The following is a 20,818-nucleotide window of genomic DNA, read 5'->3' on the forward strand; positions in this document are numbered from 1 at the left end:
GAGCCTCCTTTCTTTCGAGCTCTCCACATGATTTGTCCCAACCCTGTTTCCACCAGACTCTTGCACTTCCCTGTGACACTCACTAACTTGCAGGCATCTCTACTTCTAGCCTCCTGCTCCCATAACATATGGCTCCCCAGAGGTGAGGCTCAGTGCTTTACGGCCACTCACATGACATAGTCATGAGTGGGGTGAACTTTACTGGGGATCCAGTGGGGTGCGCAGGGGAAGACTGAGAACAGTGCAAAGAACTTCAAATTGAGCGCCAGACATCCAAGTTCTGCAAAGTCTTTGCAGCCTCCCCCTCCAGGGCCTCCTCCTTGGCCCGTCACTGGAAAGATCGTAGCCTTGCGCATCTTACTGACTGACTCATGTCTGCTCCATTCTCTGCTCCACAGCACCCACCTCCGAAACTTCTCTCGGGAGGTCAAAGTTTTCTCAGAAGCAGTTCAGCCCCCCAGAGCTCCTGCTGAGCTCCTAAATTTGCATAGCTCGTTAGCTGATAGAATACTGAAAAAATATGGGGGCGGTGGGGGGGCAGGAAGAACATAAGGAAGGAAGAAACCAAAAGAAAGTGTTTCTTTGATCAGGAATCGCCGACTTTATAAGGCCATTCTAGTCAGAGCTGCCACGTTTATTTTAGCAAAAAAAAAAAAAACAAAACAACAAAACGCTGGAAGCTTCCCAGTTAAATCTGAGTTTCAGACAAAATTTTTTACTGTAAGTATGTCCCAAGTAGTCCATGGAACATGCCTCTGCGAAACAATTATTTGTTGTTAACCTAAAATTCTAACTGAATATCCTGTACTTTATCTGGCAACTCTAGAGAAAGCATCCTTTATTTGTCCCTATTTCACAGTAACAGTAAAGGATAAGAAGTGGAATCAGCAGGTGTGGGCGGAGCCCAAAAGGAACGTAGAATGAGGAGTGGCGGAGACTGCCTGCAAGAATCAGAGGAAGCTTCTAGAGGAGCTGGGAGTTGAGAGCTAAGTAAGACGTTTCCGGGCACAAACAGCACTGCGGACAGAGATGATGGCATGGGCAAGATTACGATGGGATTGGGGGTGTGGAGATTTCTTATTCAGGTAAAATGTAGAATCTTGCTCTCCATCACTCAGGGTTCCCTTTCCTTGAAAGGTGAGATGCTCTTAATGATATGCTGAGCTAATATAATTCAAGACAGCCAGGGCTTCATTCAGCCAAGGTCCTGGCACAATACATCACTGCTCATTAAAGGGGTGATTTGCAAAGGGGTGGCCAGGGTCCTGGGGAGCCCAGAAGACATGGTGAAGCAACCCAGGCTTAGCAGTCGCAGGGAGCCACTTCCACCCACCCTGCACCTGCCCCCCAGGCTTGAAGAGCTAGGGCAGCGGGGGTGGCCAGCAGGTAGCCTGGCGGAGATGGATACTCCTACGCTTCTGTCCTCCCGCTGTCCAGCTGAGGCGCTGCACCTCCTGGGGCTCCAGGCAGGCCAGGGAAGGGTGAGTAGGGTACAGAGGCAAACAGACAATATCCAGCACAACCGCCAAAGAGAATCATAAGACGCGGATTTCTCAAGAAAATCATGTTGACCTCTTGGGCAGGAGTCCTTAATTAAACATGGGAGACCACCTGAGCCTGAGGTCCCCGGCAGAGGGTCTTAGGAGTGTGTATGATCCCACACACATCTCAGAAATGGAAGGGACCTCAGCTGGCCTCCTGGTCTAACCCTCCACCTGTAAATTCAGAAGTGAGGAATGACTCTCTGCATTTTATATACATTAGCTGCAAAAGGGCTGAACATTTCGTTCACTGTCCCAGTGCTTATAAATGGCAGGTGGGGTGCAGGGGCAAAGAGAACACGAACGACCTGGCCTTGAACCACCACTCTTTCACCTTTCGCGGCTGCAGTAGATTAGTGGCTACATTTGTATTCTGGGACATAAAACTATGCTGCTTTCAAGATGAGACCTCTTGGCTCTTTTTTAAAACCATTTACTTATGTCTCTAAACACACACGCAGAAAAACAACTACATAGCGAAGGGTATCACTAAACACTCAGGTTCCACAGCCAGTGAGGAATTTCTCTATCATACAAAAGGCTTTCTTAATTCTTGGTGTACGATCACCTTTGCAAAGCCATATTAAAGCCATTCGTTGCGTTCTTCTGACATCCATGTGTTTCCACTAGATGAATATGGCTGTGTCTACTAGATATCAAAACAGCCGGGTGAAAAGTGAAAAATTAAGTTATATTTTAGGCACATCAATTTAGCCAAAACATAGAGATATAAATACAGGTTACAAAAGATTAATACAGACCTTGGAAATGATTCTTTCCTTAGAACATATACATTTTCACCCAGAGGCAGCACTCAGGTGAGTTCCGAGTCCACGGCTGCAGGCGGGCCTCTGGGGCCACCCGCTGGAAGTCTGGGTTACAATCATGTGTGACGGGCACACGGAACAGGCTGTGGGCAACCTGTCCATCTCTGGGAGGTGATGGGTACGATGGAGAGAGGACGGACATGTGGTCAGACAGATCAGAGTTGGGGTTAAGGGGTCTTCCCCCTTTCTAGTCGTGCGGATTGAGGCTAATCTTTAACCTCTCAGAGCCTCATTTTTCCATCTCTAAAAAGGGAATAACATTACTTCCCTGGCTGGATTGGGGTGAGTATTAAAGATAAAAATAGTTAAAATGTGTGTAATGCTTACTATGTTCCAAGGACTGTTCTAAGTTCATCTGTTACAGGTTGAATTGCACCCTCCCAAAAAAGACATGTTGGAGTCCTTAACCCCTAGTAGCTCAAAATGTGACCTTATTTGGAAATTGGCCCTTTACAGAGATAATCAAGTTATTGAACAAAATGAGGTCATAGGGTGGACCCTGATGCCCTTATAAAAGGGGAAAGTTGGACACAGAGACAGACATGCACAGAGGGAGGATGATGTGAAGCCACAGGGAGAAGATGGCCATGTACAAGCCAAGGGACAGCAGGAGCCACCAGAAGCGGCAAGAGGCAGGGAAGGACCCTCCGCTAGAGCCTTCAGAGGGACCACAACCTGCCAGCACCTTGATTTCTGACTTCTGCCCTCCAGAGCTGTGCTGTTCTGAGGCACCCAATTTGTGGAATTTAAAGCAGCCTCAGGAAACTGACACACTTAATCTTCACGACTACCCTAAGGGATAAGTACTACTGGTAGCCCTACCTTACAGGTAAAGTAACTGAGGCCCAGAGAGGTAGCTTGCCTAAATTCTCACACCAGTGGGTAGAGTGGAGCCAGGATTCGACTGAGGGAGGCTGGACACAGAGTCCTCGCCCTTAACCACTACGACCCACTAACACTAGTTCACCAATGTATGACCCGGCACTTGATACAATCCTCAGCCTTAAGAAGCCCACGGAGAGGGAGCTGCTGCCACTCTGTGCTTGCTTTCACGCCATCTGTAGAGCTTCTGCCCTCAAGGACAGGTGGACTTCAGGGGACCACTCAGTCCAGGTGTCAGGTTCCGGGGATCAGTCCACTCAGGAAGCACTTTACCTGGGGCACCGCATGGATGGGCTAGAGGCCAGGTTAGACTGAGGAGGGGTCATAACCTGAAGGCCAAAGCCCTGAGCCAACTTGACGGGTGTCTGCTGATCAGCCTAGTAACAGGACTAGTTACCAGCTCTTGGCCGCCTTCCATGTACCTGAAACTTGGTGCTTTGTGCTTCCATCTCATTTAGTCTTCAACACAACTCTAAGACGTAGATAATACTGTCCTCATGTTGCAGGTGGGAGAACTAAGGCTCAAAGTGGCTGTGTGGCGAGGCTAGCGCCACGCAGCTAATAAAAGAACAGAGCCCCAGTTCAAAGCCAGGTCTCAGTGACAGTGCCCACGCTCTTCCCAGCAGCTACTCCCTTCTGGCCACTGGGTGGCTCACCAGCCCCATAGGGCTTGGTCATTTTAATAGAAATTGCCCCACAATCCAGGACTGCCTCTAAGACTTTCACCAAGGTAACCACAGTGAGGTGCTCAGATCTCCAGAAAGCCAGATGCTCCTGCCTCTTGCAATGGATTATCATGCACAGACTTTACCATAAATATCTCTGAAGGAGGGAAGGCTGCCAGACGAGGGATACGAACAAAGCGGACAGGAAGCTTACCCTCTCTCTCCCTCTGGAAGGGGTCCAGCTGTGGAACGAGAGGCTCCCAAAGGTCTGAAATCTGGAGATCTCAAGTTAATGGGTGCATTTTAGAGAGTGAACGTATGTATATACCTCACCTCAAATTGACGTGACGCCAAGAGGTAACTACACACCGGATCCAGAGCCGGGCAGCCTGAGCACGTTATATAAGCCAGACTTTCCCACCACTAGACTCCTCTCTGAGCTTTTCCTTGAGCATCTGGAGGGTCTAAAGATGAGTTCAGACCCTGTTTACACTAGTGAATTTTCAAATAACTACTTGATGCCCAAGAGACTTGAATTAACAGTACATTGCGCAAAGTTAACTACCTAACTTACAAATCGGAATTTGCTTTACGATCAGCTCTGCTAGGAAATAGATCTGATTTTCTTAACTTGTTCAAAGACAGAATTTGGTATGTTAAAGAAGTGGTTTCAAGTGAAATATGCAAGATCAAGTTGAAAGAAAAGTTCACAATTTGCACATTTTTAAACGCAACTACTGATGTATGTGCCAGACACAGTCCTGATCAAGTCTGAGTCACAAATATTGCAAGACCAAGATAACAGGCTTTGATTATAGTGTGAAGTATATGGACTGCAACAAAAATAACCCCAAAATGTTAAAAGGGGAGATATTTTTTGATTAGAGATATTCATGCTCATAGTTTTGAGGTCACTGGACTCAAAAGAATGTATTGTTTTATTTTTCTGGAGTGTACTAGCTTGGTGCAATTATTTAACAACTAGAATACAGGGACAGAAACAAAAATTATTTTCCTGAATAAGGACAAAAATGTAAGTTTGGGACTTTTTGTTTTAAACACTCTTTATTTGGGGAAAGCTAATTTTTATCAAAGTTCAAAGAAATTTCCAGACAATTTAATCTATCCTTACCTCTGTGCAGAGTTGGAAAATTAATTACTGCATTTAAGATGGAATCCCTTTTGAAACACACTCCCATTTTACTAAGTATTTCTAGGGACTTCTAAAGATGGCAGGTGCTTGGAGGGGGAAAGTCCTTATTCCTAGCCCTTATTCTTCCATACATGAGAGAGACGCAGCCAATACCTCTATCCACAAGCTTCTCCACTCTCTCCCTAGTCATAAAGCATTCATCTCCTCCCCGCCCTTTCAGCCACCCTCCCCTTCCCCAGTGACATCAGGCCGGCCACATTCCTCACGCTACTGGGAGTGGTTATTTTGGCATAAAACAGGCTCCAGCCCCTTCCCATCCTGTCTGCCTTCAGGTGGTGGAAGGCCCCTTTTTCGTTCCCTCCCCGTAAATTCACCCAGGACAGGAGTCCTCCCTGCACCAGGGCAGGGGGTTTCTTTAGTTCTCCAGCTGCCCCACCTGTGACTGGGGCAGGGGTGGGATAAGGATGGAGAGTTCAATGCTGTAAAAAAAAAAGGGGGGGTCACATTTAGGTCTTGGATCCAAGCCACGTTCCCCAATCCATCTTTTCAATTGGTGTAGAACCTGGAATGGCTGACGGGTGAGCTCCAAAGACAGGTACCAAAACATTATTGGATCAATCATTAATGTCAGGAATTGATAAAGAATGATCAAATTCAACTATTCAGGTGTGTGAGGTAATCTACAACTTTATTGGCTCAATCTAGTGTGAACCAACCAATCTACAATAAACAAACAAACAAAAACCTATGTGTGAAGTATGATGCTGGCCCATCAAGTTCACTGCCTTGGGTCAGGTGTGACCACAGAATGGTGAGACCAGTCTCGCAAGTCACAAGAGGAAAAAACAGTTTAGGTCACGGTTGTAGCCACAGCTTATCTGCCCTGATCAACAAGCACCAGCGATCAGCATATAAACACACAGTGTTTGGAGTTGACACTGCACCTGGCCTAATGATCTGTGTATATAATCCTCCTTGGGTGCTCTTAACATATATAAAATGTGTTGAAAGATAATTTGCCTTAGGGATGAAAGAGTAACTCAAATGAGCAATTCATCACTTGGCTAGGTGTGAGAAGTATCTTTTTGATGTATTGATAGCTTCCCAGTACAACCTACTGACACCTTTGGAATAGAGGAGCTTCTTGAGTTAAAAATAGAAGCATCAGGAAGGATGAAAACTGGCAGGAACTGAGGACCTATGAGAAGCATGTGGCCTAGTGGAAAGCATTTGGGGGCCCAACAGACCAAAGTCTGTCCCTGCCTGGGATCTCATACAAGTCACTGAACTGCAGTGATCCTCAGCTTTCTCCTCTGAAAAACGGAGATAATCATACCTTTGTCTAGAGTTAAATAATTTGGGGTAGGCAAAACTTTAGCACAGTGTCTGGTACGTAACAGGCATTTGGTAAACGCACACCACCACCTAAATCCCCCGTTAGAGGGCAACCCTGTCTCGTATTTACATACCAACTCCTGAAGCAGACTCTCAAATCCCCTTGAGGGAAAAAAAAAAAAAAAGCACTACCGCTCATTACCATCGCTCAGGAAGGTTTGCAAGGAGTGAATCCCAAATTCAGAAACTAACCACGGGGCTCTGGACGGCTGGGAAATGCCTGGCCTGACACTGCCCTCTACTGGCCGTCACAATAATCTCCACCACCCGCAGCCTCACCCACGGTCTTGCCGGGCGCCACGCACCTCTAGGAGCCTCGCGTTTTGTCCTTGCATCTCACGATGTAAAGGCACCCCAGAATTTCTAGAGCTGCTTGTGAAGATACTAAATATGCCAAGAATTCAGGCCGAGGCAGACAGCGTGGCCAGCGGGGCCAGGTGGCCACACCCCCAGGGCAGCCCCCTTAAGTCAGCGCAGCAAACGTGAACGGTGCACCCTGCGGAAGGAGGCGGTATCCCCTGGTCTGGACTTGATTCCTTCTAGGTCTCTGTTGTGTTTCCACATGCTCCACCCCACCCTAATCCTCGTTTCATTTCACTTTTCTTTTTAAGATTGTTGCTTCTATTTGGTATTTTATTATCCTTGACCCCAGCCCTTTATCCCCCTGCTTCTCTTCTTTCCTCTTTCGGTTAAGGTCGGTGATCTTTTTCTACCCCAATCTGTAATGGTCACTGCAGTGGACATTTAACTTCTCCAGCACCCTTTGTTCTTTTAGGAGCAGCTACCACTGCCCCTTGGGAAATTCCTTCCCTCCACCCCCTACACGTGGTCCTTTCAGGAGCTTACGAGACCCGACCTCTCCAGCTGTAGGTTAGTGGGCATCCATCCCAAGCTGTGCCAGTTAGAGTGCCCACCCCTGGCCACAGTGACAGGTGCTCTAGGATCCAGGCTGGGCGGGTCAGAGCTGTGCCCCCGCCCCCCGCACTCATGCTGGGAGATCCAGCTGGGAAGAAGTGTCCCCAGCGTGAATACGTGCTCCCTGGGGGAGAAATCCAGGCTGCGGTAGGGGCGAATGTGGACCATGTGGGCTGTAGGAAAGGAGCAGCGAAGGCTGAGGTGGCGGTACGGTCCCGGCAGGGTTGTGCCCTTAGCTCTGCTCCCAGCTCCCCCTGTGCCGCTGGGTGCAGGGGCTCCAGAACCTTCTCTCTGCCGAGAGTCACAGGCTTGGATTTCCACCCCGTGCATCCTTCACCTTTTCCGGGACTCAGCTCCCTGGAGCTGGCACACGGGCTCTGTGGGCATTTCTGGGCACTCTGCCCTCTTCCCTCTGAACTCACAGTGCCTCGCGCGGACACGGCTGCAGAGGCTGCTGACTCAGAGCCACTTTAGGTGGAGGCCCTGGACCTGGGTGGTGCGTGGCTTCTGAACACCAGGCCTCAGCAGTCTGGCTGGGCCCCTTCCTCCAACGCTTACTCACCCGTGGCAAATCTCACACATCGGTTTGCTTTAAAAGTGCTCATGGTCTAAGTCTAGGTTCGCCCCTGCTGAAGAGCTTAGATACAATTTAAAAGTTCTCTATTATGGAAACTTTCACACGTCCAAAAACAGTATGCTAAACAACAACAGAGAACATTCTGCCCTGGTTTTGTATGTTTTCCTTCCCCTACTGGAATATTTTTAAAGCAAATGCCAGACATAGTATCTTAAATCTTAAATACTTCTGTGCCTATCTCTCATACTGAAGAACTTTTTTAAAAAAATGACACTTTTGTTTCATACCCAACAAAATGAACGATAATTCTTCGCCATCATCTAGTACCCAGTCCATGGTCAATTTTCCCTGATTATCTCAAAAATGCCTCCATGCAGTTGGTTTCTTTGAATCAGGGTTCTAACAAAACGCATAGTGTATTTGGTTATGACCCTTGGTCTCCTCTAATCTGTAAGGATTCACCTCTATTCTGTTTATTTATTATTTATTCACCATTTATTTACTGATGAAACTGAGTCTTTTGTCCTGAAAACGTCTCATATTCTGGATTTGGCCAATTAGAGCATCGTGGTGTTACTGACATGTTCCTTCAGCTCTTGTATTTCTTGCCAACTACTAGTCTGATCTAGAGGTCTGCTTAGATTCAGGTTCAATTTTTTAACACAAGAATCCATTACAGATGGTGCTGTGTACTTGCTCCTGCACCACGTCATGTGCTCAGAACATCTGGCTGTCTCGTTGTTTGTTAAGCTTGATCTGTGGGTTTGGATGGTGTCAAGCTAATCCATTTACTATAAAGTTTCCCATCAACCTTCACCTAATGGTTTTAGCAACCACTGATGATCCTCACCCACATCCATCCCTTTTATAAGGGTTCCCAAGTGAAACTATTTTCTGAAAACACATTCTTTTTTGAATCTCTCTTTGCCTGAATGTCCCTTGCATGGAAGCGGGTGGATGTATCAGTTATCTACTGCTGTGTAACAAACAACCTCAAACCTTCAGTGGCTTTGCTTTAATCCTAGGCTAAGCTACTGAAATATACAAAATACGATGTGCCTGCAACATGCTTAGTAATAACCAGGACCATATGAGAACAGAAGCTTTTACTATGTGCCAAGCACTGTGCTGAGAGGTTTCCAGAACAATCTCATCATATCTTCACATTAGCCTTATGTGGCAGATATTTTACAGGTGGGAGAACCTGTAAAGGTTCTGTAAAGGTTTACAGGTGAAGTAAGTTACCTAAGTTTCCCCTGCCAGGATTGGAACTAATCTGTATTTAATTTGCACCCCAACAGTATTTTAAAATATGATTTTTAACTGTGGTACATGCACTTGAGTTTACTGCTCCCAATCTGAGATACACTGGGAGATTCCCAGGGGACATGGAAAGGGAGAGGTGGTGACTTCAGACACTCAGCGTACTGCACAAGTACCCAGGCCTTGGGGTCCACAGAGTCCATGTAGAACCCCAGTTCCATTAATCACCTGGCTGGTCGACTCGGGGGCCTCCCAATTTCCTCCTCTTTAAGATGAAGGAAACGTAACCCACGCACCTGCTAACTCTGCTTGCCCTCGTCTCTTGTTTTCACCCCACAGCAACTTTGAGGCAGAAATCGTCACGTCTATGCACACACTGGAAATAATCCACTCCCATGAAAGCATCAGTGAACAACGTACCCTTTACTGAGGGTTTCCTAACAATACACTGTGCGCAGCGCTTACTCCGAAACCCCTGAGAGATACAATTTCCAAGTCTCTCTTCTCGGCCTTGCAGCTCCCAGGACCCCACTCTCTCTCATCCCTCACCCTGCTCAGTTTTGGTTCCTGACTCCCTCCCACCCAGATCTGTCCCCTCGTCCCCTCGGCCTCTCAGTCCCTCTCCTTTGTCTTTGGCAAAAAGGTCTTCAGCTCATTCCAGTCCCAGTTTCCAAACCTGCAGACCCACACCCATCTCCCTGCTTCAGCAAACTAAAATCCACCCCCCTTCCCAATCAGCGAGGACTATAAACAACCTGTTCCTTTCTTCCTCTCACAGGGATGACAGAGAGAGAATTCATGTAAAAGAATCGCATGGTAATCCCTGAGTTGAGTTTGGGATTGACGTGTACACGCTGCTATTTTTAAAACAGATAACCAACAAGGACCTACTGTATAGCACAGGGCACTCTGCTCCATACTCTGTAATAATGTAAATAGAAAAAGAATTTGAAAAAGAATAGATACATCTCTATGTATAACTGAATCACTCTGCTGTAAACCAGAAACTGACCCAACATTGTTAATCAACTCTACTCCAATATCAAATAAAAATTTAAAAAATAACTCCTGAGTTAAAGGCAGCTGTGATTTTCATAGCAGCCCTGTTTTCTCCCTTCTACAGCACTACTGAGTTGATGCCAAGGGTAAGTGACAGAAAAGCCCTAGGCTTGGGGCTACCTCTGCAGAAGAGGGCACTTTATCACACCACTGGGAGAAAGCAAAGCCAGTGCTGGAATGGGAATCTATAAGTTGTTAACTTGTGGGCCAAAAATTAGGCACTCTCTCTAAATGGAAGCTCCACCAACTGCAAAGCTAGAGTTGAATTCTCATTCTGGAGTACTGAGAAGTAGGAGCCCACTTACATCAAATCTGGTCTGCATTCCCACCCCCAGTGGGGCAGTGTGTGTATGAGAACAGAACTAGAAGACCTGGGCCAGGTCTGCCATAAACCATCATGCCACACTAGCATCACTGTCCCTCCAGTGGCACAAGGTCAGGTGTCCACAAAAGTGGCAGGTTGTGTGTGGGTGGGATGGAGGAGAGGACAGGTATCAGGCCACAAAAGCCAGTACAAAACCATCTTATGAGCCGTGCACCATTGTTACCTCCACTGAACAGAGACTAGGAGAGGCTGAGTATCCCAAGTTCATGTAGTTGGTAAGGGGTAGAACCAGGAATCCGACCCCAGGACCAGCGCCCTTGGCTATAGACCAAGGCCTCGCCAAGCATCATCTTCACCATCACAGCCAGCAGGTACCAAATACTGAGTCTATGTCAAGTAGGATACTAGGGGCATCACCAGAATTCTTTTTAATCCTCACACCGACCCTAGGAAGAAGATACTACCATCATCCTCTTTTCACATGGGGGAGCAGATGGAAGCCCAGAGGAGTCAAGTGGCTTATTCAAGGTGACGAGGGGCCGTGAGAGAAGGTGTGTGCAGGTATCTGACCTGGGGTGTAGCTCCTGAGTGCCGTGCCACGCTGCCTGTCCACCGGGCCACAGGGAGCACACCTCCCTCTGCCCTGAACTGCAGGAAGGAAGGACTGTGCTGAGGACCAGAGCTCTGGGTACCCCTGGGTGGGGGCATGAGCTGTGAGTAATGAATGTTCTCAGGCTGGGGGTGAGGGGCCTAAGGAAAACCCTGTTAGAGTTGACTGAACCTTTTTCAAAGTGACTCAGTGGGAAATGTCATCATGAGAGTTAGCAGAGGATTGTGAGAGCATCGAAGCATGAACAACACATATCTGCATACCACCTTTGCTGCCCAGGCCCTGAAGGTGGCCACTGCGGGGAGAGTGTGGGCCAGAGATATCTGCATACCACCTTTGCTGCCCGGGCCCTGAAGGTGGCCACTGCAGGGAGCGTGTGGGCCAGAGATATCTGCGTACCACCTTTGCTGCCCGGGCCCTGAAGGTGGTCACTGCGGGGGAGCGTGTGGGCCAGAGATATCTGCGTACCACCTTTGCTGCCCGGGCCCTGAAGGTGGCCACTGCGGGGGAGCGTGTGGGCCAGAGGAAGGGATCTGGGCCTTGGCCTTGAGAGACTCCGCCTTCAGCTACCTTCTGAGGCTCAGTTTTCTCATTTCTAAAGTGGGACTAAAAGAATCTCACCTCTTTGGACAAGATTAAGAAAAACTTAATATCCTTAATCCTTAAACTTAAGGACACAAGCGTCAATAAATATGAAAATGTTTGAGAACCTTTTGGAAGAAAGATGCTACATCCACGTGGCGTGGTGTCTGGGTGTACTGTGCGCACGCCCTGCTTGTATGTGTTATTGCACCGAGGGACTTTTTGCTTCCTATTAGTATTAAACCAGATTGTCAGACTAATGGGACATAACAAGAATATCTGATTCTGTTAGGCAGATACTGAGCATGTAGAAATAACTGAACAGCTTTTAATTTTAGAATTCCAGCTGTTGCACAGCCAACGAAATAGATTAAACTCGAATATTCTGAGCATAGATACTTTCCACCATTGACAGGCAGGTGAGTAACACTGACGTGAATGCCCTGGAGGACTCTCCCTCTACAATATCAGTACAATACACAATATAACTAGATCCTGGATAAAATACACACACACACACACACACACACACACACACACACACACACTTGTGTGTGCGTGAGTTGGAAATATTGCTAAGCTCACAATTGGTCCCAGGTCAGTAGTGTCCCTTCTTTCCTAGAAATGCAAACGAATATCTTCCTTCAAGCAAAGTTCCAATTTAAGCCCTCAGATTTCCCATAGACTAAGCTCAATCAAATACGAATTTTTTTTAAAAAAAGGCCAAACACACAGAGAAATAAATCGTGTGGCTCAGGCAAGTAGTTCTCAGCCAGTGTCCCTTGCCTTCCTTCCACAGCGAAAAATCATTGCTGGGACACAACAGCCCAGCCAGCGATGCTAGCTTCCAGCCACCCTTGCGTCTAGGTGGAGGCACGACCCGTGCTTTGTTCAACAGAAAGAAGGCAGAAGTGGCAGGTTCCACTTCCAGGCCCAGCCCACAGAGACCACCTCTGGGATGCTCTCCGGGCGCCCCTGTCCAGAGCAGAATGGTGGTGGTGCTCAGGGTGATCTTGGAGGCCACGTGTTGAACATGGCAGAGGCTTCCTCAGCCAGGGTCCAGGGACCTTTCAGGAATGACAGCACAGAGCAAAGTCCCACCTCAATCCACCAGCTTGATGTTCTGGGAATAAGAAAAAAAGATCCAGAGTGTCAAGGCACTGCGAGTTTGGAGTTTAAGTGTGCAGGAGCTGAATCTGCCTTAACTAATCCATCCCTGTGAGAGTCAGCAGAAACAAGAAACCACAAATTGAGCACCAAGGGCTTTAGAGTTTGGAATTATCATATTTAGAATATGAAATAAGCCTTATGACATGTTTAAGGAAACAAAAGAGACTCAAAATTATCGAAGAGCAAAAGACTATCAAAAATAAACAGGCAGGATTAAGAAGGAATCAAACAGCACTTTGGACATTAAAAATATAATCATTTGAATTAAAATTTGGTGGTAAGCTAAATAGCAGAATAAACACAGCTGAAAAGATAGTGAAATGGAAGACATAAATGAATGACCCAGAGGAAAGAGAGTAAAGAGAAAGAGATTAAAATATGAAAGAAAGACTGTGGTGGGCTGAATGGTGTCTCCTCAAAAGATACGTCCACTCAGAGCCTGTGGATGTGACTGTATTTGGGGAAAGCTTCTTTACAAGTGAAACTAAGGATCTTGAGATGAGATCATCCTAGATTATCCAAGTGTCATAAGAAGAGGAGACCCAGACACACAAAATGGAGAAGGCCGTGTGGAGACAGAGGCAGAGATCAGAGTGATGAATCTACAAGTCAAGAACACTGAGGAATTCTGGCAGCACCAGAAGCTGGGGGAGAAGCACGGAACATTCTCCCTCAGAGGCTCTAGAAGGAACCAACCCTGTCAACGTCTAGATTTTGGACTTTTGGCCTCTCGAACTGTGAGAGAAAAAAGTTCTGTTGTTTTAAGCCACCTAGTTTGTGGCAATTTGTTATAGCAGCCCTGGGAAACTAAGACAAAGGCTAAGACATAAGGAGGATTAGAATGAGAGGTTCTATGTTACATCTAATAAGAGACTCAGAAGGAAGAAGAGGGAGAGTGGAGGAAGGGCAACATTATAAGACATAACAACTGATACTTTCCCAAACTGATGAAATACACAAATCCTTAGATAAGTAATCCAACACATCAAAAAGCAGGTTAGGGCTTCCCTGGTGGCGTAGTGGTTGGGAGTCTGCCTGCCGATGCAGGGGACACGGGTTCGTGCCCTGGTCCGGGAAGATCCCCCATGCCGCGGAGCGGCTGGGCCCGTGAGCCATGGCCACTGAGCCTGCACATCCGGAGCCTGTGCTCCGCAACGGGGGAGGGCCACAACAGTGAGAGGTCCGCGTACCGCAAAAAAAAAAAAAAAAAAAAGCAGGTTAAATTGTAATACCAAAATTCATACCAAAACAAACGCAGTGAGAATGCTGAACACCCGCTTCTTCACGGTACATACCTGGGAGTAGAATTACTGGGTCGCGGGTAGTATTTTCCCAGGACAGTTCTGGTTTACACCTGTTGTTCCTGATTCTTAGCCCCTTTTTCATTTTCAAAAGTGTCCTGATTTGCACAGATTTTGAATGTCACCAAATCCCCCCATAGAGACAAACAGAGCAACACAAACATCCCATGGACAACATCTATGACAAAACTAAGTGACAAATTCTCCCTGTGAAGCTTTAGGTAAAAGCCTGTGGGAACAACCCACCCAAGGCTACCAAGAGCCACCTGATGTCAGCATCCATGCAGGGCAGCAGAGGGAGAGCTGCGGGGACCCTCTTCTGGAACTGTACGGACACCTTAGACATTTTTACACTTGTCCCCCTGTCCTAACTTGCATGACCCCTTGTCCTAATTTGGATTTTGAAAAATGTAGTATTCTTGCCAAAAAAAGTTTAATGAATCTAACCATGAAGAAAAATCAGACAAATCTAAAATGCAGCCAGTTTACCACATAACTGTCTGGGCTTTTCAAGTATGTCAACATGGTGGAAGTCCAAATGAAACAAAAAGGCAAGGATGCCACTCTTAATGGAGAGCAAAGAAACATGGCAACTGAATGGACTGCTTGACACTTGATTAGATTTTTATTTCAGAAAAGGTTATAAAAGATATTTTGTTGGCAATTGAGAAAATCTGAAAATAACTGTCGTCATATGTGAGAATATTCTAGACATGCCGCATTATTTGCGGAGTGGGGGAGATGAAGTGTCATGATGTTAGCAATTGACTTTCAACTGGTTCAGTTGAAACAAAATAAAACAGAAACCTGCATTTCTCAAGTGAGAATAAAAGCAAACATGCCAAATGTTAACAATTAGAGAATCACAGCACACGGATACTCATAACACTATTTCAGCGTTTTTGTAGCTTTAAGATTTTTTTTATTATTATTATAAAAGCTTGGGAGATATCCATATGATGGAATACTACTCAGCAATAAAAAGGAACACACTACGGACACGCCAACAGGTGAATGAGCCTCAAAAATACTACGCTCAGTAAAAGAAGCAAGACCCAAGGGACCACATGTTGAATGACTCCATTTATGTGAAATATCCATGAAAGGCAAAGTTAAAAACACATAAAGTAGATTAGTGGTTCCCTGGGGCACAAGTGGTGACAAATGGGAACTACCAATAAATGTGCATGAGGGGTAACACCTCACGAGGGATGAGACCACCAAGATGAGAAGAGAGAACAAGCAAAGACCAGAGGACAAGAACCAAGCTCCTCTTGGAGCCTCAGCGTGAAGGGCTTGCAAAAGAGAAGTCAGTGGAAGTTACTAGAAGGGGAGACTGAGAGGAGGATGGAAACTTGGGACCCAATAAAGAGACAGTCTGTAGAAGGCAGGGATGGTCAAAAGGTAAAATTCCACAGAGAGAGGTTGAAAGATGGCATTGGATGTTGCTATTAGAAGGTCTTGGGTGAACTTAGGAAGAGCAGTGGTGGTAGAAGGATGACATCAAAAGTTAGACTGCCCTTCACACATCTGCGTGACCCTGCTTCCACCCTCACCCTCGCTGGTCCCTGTTCTCTGCCCCAGTAGCCAGAGGGATTTTCTAAGATGAGAGTTATATCACACCACCCCTCTACTCAAAACCCTCCAGTGCCTTTCTCTGCACTCAGATAAGGTCCAGAGTCTGCAAGACCTCCAGGGACCTGATGTGGCCCTGTGTTAGCTCAGGCCCTTCGGGAAGGAGACACTGAGAGAAGATTAGACATGCATGAAGTTTACTGAGGGAAGCAGCTGTTACAGATGAAGAGGAAGAAGCAGGAGCAGGCGGGAGAATCCTCCACCTGTGAAGGTCTGACATTTGCGAAAGGAGGTGGAGAAGGAAGGGGCTGGGAAGAAAGGGCCTCTGCAAATGTAAGAAAGTTTGGCCAGATTGATGGTGGTCCTTCAACCAAAGTCACCCATCAGAGGAATGCGCAAAGGTAGGGCCCCGGCCTTGCTCGGTCATTGGCTAGGATCAGCCTGGGAGAAGTGGGGCTTCGGCACCAGCACAGTGGTGGGCCCAGCAGGCAGCAGGGGAACCATGGGTTAACCAGGCTCCCCGCAGCTGGACGTCGGAGCCGAGCATTTCTGCGGCAGCCCCACCACTTGTTAGGTCCCAGGCCTCGTCTGCCACTCTCCCCATCACTCACTTTTGTTGTGGCTACCCTGGCTCTTTGCTGTCCCTCCAAGATCCCGAGCATGTGCCTGCCTCTGAGCTTTCCTCCCTGCTGTCCCCTCATCTGGAACTCTTTGCTGTCACATATCTATGTGGCCAGCCCCCTTACTCGCTTCAGGTCTTTGCTTGAATTCTATCTTATCAGAGAGGCGTTTGCAGACCACTCTATATAAAATGGCATTCTCCGCGTTCTCGGAGCCCTTAACCTTTTTCACTTTTTCCATAGAATTTTTTACTACATGACATTATTTGTTTATTTGTCTGTGGCACTTCACAGGAATATCAGTTCCATGAGGGTGGAAACTCTGGCCTGTTTTGTGCATGTGTATCTCCAGTACCTAGAACAGTGTACCTCTGGGCTCACGAAAGGCACTGGATGCTTTTTTTTTTTTTTTTTTGGGTTCGCGGGCCTCTCACTATTGTGGCCTCTCCCGTTGCGGAGCACAGGCTCCGGACGCGCTGGCTCAGCGGCCATGGCTCACGGGCCCAGCCGCTCTGCGGCATGTAGGATCCTCCTGGACCGGGGCACGAACCCGTGTCCCCTGCATCGGCAGGCGGACTCTCAACCACTGTGCCACCAGGGAAGCCCACTGGATGCTTTTTGAGTAAAAAATAAATGAAAGATGAACACCTCTCATGTCCACATAGCAAGCACTCTGGGAATATTTATGTAATGGATGAATGAGTCAGGCACTGTTCCAGGAGCTGGGGATACAGCAGTGAACAAGACTCCCCACTATCACAGAGTATACATTCTTTAATAAAAATAAAAGACTGATTATTGGATGCTAGAATGTAATAGATCATTTATGGGAGCAGAGGTATCTTGTCATAAGTCTCTCTGAGCTAACATTAAAGGCACATGCTCTCATAGGAGCCTACCCCAGGAAAGAATGTAACATGGCCATGGGTTGAACAAGCCCAGTGGTCTTTGCTTTCATTCTCATGTTTACATTTCAATTCCAGAAGTCAAGCATTGGTTTTCACTGTGCCTGAAGCATTTCCTCGTGGTGTCTCCTTGTGAAAACGTTAACTGAGCCCAGCTGCAGTGGGGAGATTGCGCAAAGTGAACATTTTCTTAAAATACCAACCCTATTCTAGTTAACAAAATCAAACATCATTCAAGATTTTTGCTCCAAGTAAAGAAGGTCATTTCTTCACCAACTGCCGTTTCTACTCCTCCCAATATTATCTGAAGATCTGAAAACCTATGTTCGATTTGTGTCATCGTGGGCACGTGATGAGAAGCTTCCATCCTGAAGCCACACCTTGGCCTGACCACTCTATGTTTGCTGGTGGTCGCTAGGAGTCCCCTCCGTGGGAGCACAGGCGGGCATCTCTTGTAAGATGTAAAGGGAATTCAAGAGAAGCCACCTGTGAAAAGTGATGTCGAGTAGCTCCAGAGGTTGGAAAATTTAGGAACAATTTAGCTTCAGGGAGAAGCAATTCTGATGAGAAAAGATTCAGGAGAATGTATTACCAATTAAATGGTGGAGACATTTCAAAAGAAAGACATCAAACCGCAATTGTGAGATTCATTAGTAATCCACTGGGCCCACTGACAGGGCCATTTTTGCATTTTATTTGTTTCCTTATGTGACAGAGTAGGTACTGATACCATGTAGAAGTCAACATCTGGTCTTATTAACACTTGACTTGAAACTGAATCCACCTAGAAAGACTGATAGGAATCGAAATGACAGGTAAGGTGCTTAAGCAAGCGAATGTATTTGCCATTCTTTTAAAACACTTCATTTCCTGGATTTTCCATCTGTGACCCACCAGGGCGGCCACTCGGCCTGTCAGGCTGTTTCAGAGGTTTGGAACCTAGCAGCTCTGTGTGCCTGGGGGCCAGCAGGCCCTGCGCAGGGAAAGTGGATTGGAGTTGGTACGGTAAACAGTTCCACCTGGCTACACCAGAGAATTCTTCCCTCGCCGTCCTCCTTTCCCTGCCACGGCTCTACATGGGGGTTATTCCAGTGAAACAGAGGGGGATGGAGTCCATTAGGTTTTTCCCAAAAAAGAATTAAACTTTGTTCCTCAGATAAACTGGTAGTGAAGGATGTGATTTTAAGTAGAAATTTCTGGCCTAGGCTTCTAATCCCCCAAATCCTACCTCAAGCCAGGCCATTTTCCCCCTTTTAAAAATCATAACTCTGAAACTTAACAGGGCGAGGCGTGGGGGGCAAAAACTACATTCCTGCTTTGAAAAATAAATGTATGGTCGTCTTGCTTCAAATGCTAACCGCAGCCGCAGTGCCCTTTCGGTTCAGTAGCGACGCAGTGAAGAGGGGCATGGATCAGCTAACAACACACTGCCCTCCCCGTGACATGAGCCAAGGTCAGAAGGTTCGGGGGAAGCAGAGCAGAAGTGGTCACGACAACAGATAAGAAAGAGGACCTTGGGCTTCCCTGGTGGCGCAGTGGTTGGGAGTCCGCCTGCCGATGCAGGGGACGCGGGTCCGTGCCTCGGTCCGGGAAGATCCCACATGTCGCGGAGCGGCTGGGCCCATGAGCTGTGGCCGCTGAGCCTGCGCATCCGGAACCTGTGCTCCGCAACGGGAGAGGCCACAACAGTGGGAGGCCCGCGTACCGCAAAAAAATAAAATAAAATAAAGAAAGAGGACCTTGCCACAGCATTTGAACTCACTCCTCGGAGCCCTAAACCCCTTCATTTTTTTCAGAAGAGCAACTCGAAACCAGAAAAACTTTGAGGCCAGCGGGTTTAGAAATCACCATAGCCGGACTTGAACCAACATCTCTTGCTTCTAATCCATGGCCCTTCTCACGCAGACACCATCAAGAGACAGGGAGGAAGTGATGAGGCCAAGCCCAGATCGGCACACGAACACAGAGAGGAAGGGGGCTCACGTGAGGGGAGAAGTGGTCAGAGTCTGGCCGTGACCTGAAAAACTATAAACTATGGCGAAGTCAAATACAAGGTAATCTTGTTTGGGCAGAAGCACTGCCTTTTTATGTCACGTTATTAAGAAATTCATATTCTCCTGCTGACCACAAAACCACCTGGAGGTGGAAGCTGGGCAAACAGGATACCTTCTACCTCACACCATGTCGCCCGAGGGGACTGCTGTTTCTGAGAACTGTCCCAGACTCTCAGTTATAAATGGCTTAAACTCCCAAACCTAAAATCTCTTGGGAATGAGATTGAAGTTGTTTTAAGCCACCAGAGCTCTGGATTACTCACCAATTTGGAATTTAGTGAAGAGGTAAACCATAGGAGTTTTAAATTGGGTCTCTACTTGCCTCTTAAAATATTTGACAGAGTTTGCAAAATACTTAATTATACCCATTTCTGCTTTGCATTCCTAAAACCTGTCCTGGGTCGGGTATGGATTGGGGCTGAGGAGAGTCGTAAGGCAATGTCTGATGCAATCTTTGCCACGTCCATTTGGATCTTCCATCTGCTGTGAAACTAAAAAGGTCCCCCTTGATGGCCTAGCAGCAGGGACTGCCTTTCTGTAAGGAGTGAGGGGTGGAATGGGGCAGAGAATAGCTTAAAAGGAAACTGGCTGAGTATTTAGGATAAAGCAGCTTCCAACTAATTTTAAAACAAACACAAAGAGACACTTAACGGAGCTCCTGCTAAGTGTGAGGGTAGATGAGACACTTGAGTGGGAGGGTCCTGCCCTCACCGGGACCACCATGCCCTCCCAGGCCCCCAGAATCAAGTGTACTTACGTGCAGCTAGTCCGAAGCAGCGCCTCGGTGGCCTGGGTCAGTGTCCCAGATGGGGCTTATCAAAAGAAGCCTGTTTAAACCATTCCTCACAACTGTTCAGCCATGGCCATTTGAGATAAGTAGCTAAGTGTCTGAGGTTGAATCCTCTCTTTTGTACTCAACCCCAGAAGCGCTTATTGTTCATATTGTCCATTGAGACACACAAAGGAGGGTTTAAAAACAGGGTTGTCCGTGAGGTTGCCTAGTCTGGAAGAAGCTTGGAAGGGCCGTGACACATGCACTGTGGAGTCTGTGTGTACAGGCGAGTGTCATGTGCGTAATGCAGCTACAAGGTCACTGTCTGAGGGACGGACACTTAGATGGCCACACAGGACAGTGCTGCGCTGAGAGCCACTTCTTTGAAGGCGGGAAGTCCTAACAAGAGCACAGGATTTTGTACTCACAGTCCTGCCATCCTGGGGCTCTGTGAGCTTGAATGAGTAAGTTAAGAGCTCACACATAAAAAGAAACGAAATTGAGTTATTTGTAGTGAGGTGGATGGACCTAGAGTCTGTCCTACAGAGTGAAGTAAGTCAGAAAGAGAAAAACAAATACCGTATGCTAACACATATATATGGAATCCAAGAGAAAAAAAAACATGTC

At 47.1% G+C, this 20,818-nt stretch overlaps 1 protein-coding gene across 6 annotated transcripts in view; it reads right to left on the reverse strand.

The window, feature by feature from the left end:
• Positions 1-20,818, reverse strand: part of ENPP6 (ectonucleotide pyrophosphatase/phosphodiesterase 6) — a 126,641-nt gene that overhangs the window by 59,118 nt on the left and 46,705 nt on the right. Inside the window, exon 1 of one of the 6 annotated variants that reach the window (XM_060291457.2) lies at positions 20,177-20,267. The exons of the other annotated variants lie outside the window; for them this stretch is intronic. The gene's annotated coding sequence lies outside the window, so the exon portion shown is untranslated. Of the gene's footprint in view, positions 1-20,176; positions 20,268-20,818 lie in introns of those variants that run through there. 6 annotated transcript variants of the gene reach the window in all.

This window comes from Globicephala melas, chromosome 21 (genome assembly GCF_963455315.2).
Source record: "Globicephala melas chromosome 21, mGloMel1.2, whole genome shotgun sequence".
In the NCBI taxonomy this organism is placed as follows: Eukaryota; Metazoa; Chordata; class Mammalia; order Artiodactyla; family Delphinidae; genus Globicephala; species Globicephala melas.